This window comes from Atta cephalotes (assembly GCF_000143395.1).
Source record: "Atta cephalotes unplaced genomic scaffold scaffold00011, whole genome shotgun sequence".
Lineage (NCBI taxonomy): Eukaryota > Metazoa > Arthropoda > Insecta > Hymenoptera > Formicidae > Atta > Atta cephalotes.
The window spans coordinates 2992820-2996953 of NW_012130075.1; the positions used below are offsets into that span (position 1 = coordinate 2992820).

The following is a 4134-nucleotide window of genomic DNA, read 5'->3' on the forward strand; positions in this document are numbered from 1 at the left end:
TTACAAGAATATTTTATTATATACATATATCAGCGATTGTAAATTTGTTTTTACTAAAAAATGAATAAAGAATGGTAAAAAACGATAATCTTTATTCAAACATAAAAAGTAAGATAACTATGATAGAAAATGATAATGCTTTGTGCAAACCTTATCGATTCTTATATCTTTCCTTTGTTATTGTTATTACTACGTAGCAAGCGATATCATACTAATTCTATACATATATATATATACAGTTATTTTATACGTATTTTATTGTAATATCCTAGATATTATCTACTCAGTCATCTTTCGGATTGCATTTGGAAATCTGGAACAACATAGGATTCTTTCGAGATAAAGTGTGCTGTGGTAGTTGATAATTAATAGTTAATCCATTAAAACACAATTTTTGTCAACTGTTATGTGAAATACTAAAAAAAATTTGAATGAAAAATAAAAAATAAAAAATCATTAACAAGAAAAATCCAAGCAAATGGACATAGGAGCTCAGTTTTTGTACCTCTTTGATTAGCAAAGAATAGAGTTCAGAAAGTGACAAGATTAGTAGTGTAATGGCGAATGAGTTTATAAAGTTCAAATTGTGAAAAAACTGAATAAACGCAATAAATATAAATTTTTTTTATTAGACAAAAAAAAAATCGGGACATGACATTAGAAACTGGCTCTTTTGATACAGAAAAAATGCAACAGATAAGCATAGAAAATATAGAAAGCAATAATTGCACAAATAAAAATCAGCAAAATATCGACAATTTTTAAAGCAATTTCAAAAACAGTGAAGAAGATTCAAGTTCAACAACCTCAAGGTTGGAATATTTTATGCATAAGAATTAAGTTTTTCATTCCAAAAAGTCAAGAAAGAAAGCTAGAAAAATGACTATTCAGGAGATGAAACGAATTGGGTACGCAGTAATGATTGCGAAATCAGGAAAGTTTGAGAAGAAATATGCTTCTTCAACATCTTACCATTTATTTTTTATGAGAGTCGAAAATTCCAAAGAGACTTATAATCAACAATTCTCCATAACTTTTTCTGAGATTCTCGACTGTAGTCTTGGAGAAATTGTTAATAGTCTTCATTTAATTTTTACCACAGATGTCGGGTGATTATATTTGCAATATATGTTAGCTGGTCAACATACTGACATGACAATTCTGTACAAATATAGAGTATGTCCATGTCATGAGGAATTAAGTAAAAACATTACTATAATAAAGGTAGATAAAGACGAGTTCTCGAGCCATCATACGAACATCACGATCCTGCAATATAGTAATGAGATTAGGGTGGTTGTCTCTACTGCTGCCTTATATTCTGATGTTTGAAAAAACAGGACACAAGGCTTCGTTAAATACGCATAGATATTTCTTGTTGTCGTATGATCTTTGTCTATAAACATCTTTTTATTATGTCCTGATTAGATTATGGATCTCGCCTCATCTGCCCTGTCAGAATCCGCAAATCCTGATGATGGGGAATCTCCAACGGATTTTAAAAAGGATCTTGTGCGAAATCTGAGTAAATATGAACAACCGGCTTTGACGCAGTGGATATGTGCAGTGCAGATGACGGATTTTTCTGATATGTGTTTCTCGTTGCTTCTGTTCCCGGAATTCACGAAGCTGACGAAGCCGACTTTTGGGGACAGAGGAAATTAGCATACGTTCTATCGCGCTTTGCCACGCTGCCGTCAGATGCACAGTGGCCTATAGTAGCACTGAGTTCCGGTGTAGGCTGCTTTGGTTCAAAGTTCGAAAGTGGGTTGTTACAAGACATAATTTGGTGTATGTCGAAGGAAACTTCTAAAGATTCAAAGAATCCTCCACATTTTCAGTTTATTTATCCGTCAATAGCGAATTATAAGCAAAGCTTTGATTTTCGAGTTTTAAGTACCCCCTTGTTGTACAGTGCAGAAAATCATTTTAAACAACAGTGGCTAGAATCATATTTATAGTAAGTTACAATTATTTATTTTTATTTTATTTCAATATTTACGCTTATGTTTTTATATCTTAGAAGTAATCCATTTTTTCTACAGATAAAATTTTATATTTATTTCTTAATTTTTATAGTCAATGGAAAGCTACGCGAACAGGACGAGATCGTGCGATGCCTAATATTAAATATTACACAAGAATTTCTCCCGATTCGAAAAAAATTCCCTGGTTTTTGCTTACCAGTGTAAATCTGAGCAAAGCTGTATGGGGATCAAGCAAACAATATGGTTATAGTATAGGGAACTACGAGGTCGGAGTCGTATTCATACCAAAATTTATCGTAGGCACCATATAATATTATTTTAATAATTTTTGACACATTAATGGATATGAATGTGTTATCTTAATGTTTAAGACATATGTTTTAGTAATTAATATTAATTATTACATCTCAAACTCGTATTTAGACAGGGACAACAACATTTCCTATTAGAAAAGAAGAAAATGCAGCCGTACCAGTATTTCCGATTCCATACGATGTTCCATTAAGTCGATATAAATCGGGCAATAGGCCTTTCGTCAATGAATTTGTCAATTCTCTAGATTTGTATTCGGAAACATTTCCCGAGTGCCTCCGTGTATCATCTTATCCTTGTTTAACAATGAGTGAACAACAAGATAGTGCTCAGAAAAAATGCTCTTCCTTATCAAGAAATGTCGTTTGAAATCGGCGTTTAAACTGTATGTAGATCCCCATACACTTTGAGTACGAAGCACACGGGTAATGTTCCCTAACGTTGCCTGGATTAAATGTAACATTTTGACTGATGATATTAATATTTTTTTATTTGCCTCTAATGATAAAATATTTTTGTATCTGTATTTTGTATTGTATTTATTGGTTGAGGGAATGAGTAAATTAAGTAATTCTTATATTTCATGTTCAAATCAGAGTTGAGAACAGTACTTCATAAAAAATTCGCGTTATTATTACTTTTTGTAAAAAATAATATTATCGCTACTTGTCACTAATTTTAAAAAGTAAGTTATCGTTACTTAAAAGGTAACAATTTGTAACTTGTTTGTAACGTTTATAAATGTAAGATTAGACAATGATAATAATGATAAGATATTATGTAGTAATTACATTATTTAATAATCAATAATTAATGGTAACAATTAATATAAAAATTTAAAATTTTAACAAGGAGATAGTACGAAATGTGAAATATGATTTAGAATGTGCCTTATACCATTCGAAAGACGGGATCGAAAGTAAAAAAATCTGAGTAAAGCATCCTTGTTTAAGAGAATTTGCGTGAAATTGGGCAATCGGCCTGCTACGTGATATTGTGAATAAGTAGGGGTAAATCAAGAAGTGCGGTGGAGCCTAAAATGCGCGCGGTATTACTTTTACATTTGACGAAGAGAGTTCGAGTCCACAACAGAATGTCATTCTTTGCGATTCAATTATGAATTCTTGTCGGACGTCATTTACATGCATGATTTGAACAATTCTCTTTAATTATTACTCATTTTCACACACAGAGTATCGTAAAATAACATTAGCGAATAATAATTCCCAAAGTTTGGGTTTTTTTCGTAACGTAATTACAATAAATGTGATAAGAAATCATTAACTCATGTTACCGCAATTTTATATATAATAGATTGCGAAATTCTGTTGTAATTTTAAGAAATTATGGAATCGTCTATCTCTCTCTAATTGATATACGCTGATTAATATTTATGTGTTTTCTTTTGTCATTATATATATATAAATTATTATAAAATTATATACATAGAAAACTTTTATCTTCTTCTTCATTGTAAAGATATTATATATTGATTATTATAAATTTTAAATTATTTATTCTAGAAAAATTCTAATAGGACAACAAAGCATTTATTATAAAAATTCTATAAGACAACCGAATCCAATTTGGATCATTTTTCAAATTGGGCCACTCGTTGTTTGTGTGTTTATAATTAATTTAATAATATGGTTTAATAATATAATAATAATAATAAGGTAATTTGAGAGAAGATGCCACATACGGGAAGACGCCACTTTGTTTATAATTTTTTTTTATAGAGCATGCGTTGGCCATACTGACTGTGCAAAAGCGTGTGATAGATAGTTGCGCAGTTACCGGCAGAGATGAACATGTTCATGTCAAAGTTAATTAA

At 30.6% G+C, this 4134-nt stretch overlaps 1 pseudogene; it reads left to right on the forward strand.

Moving 5' to 3' along the window:
* The first annotated feature begins 651 nt into the window (after positions 1-651).
* Positions 652-2669, forward strand: LOC105617124 (annotated as a pseudogene).
* Positions 2670-4134: the final 1465 nt, after the last annotated feature.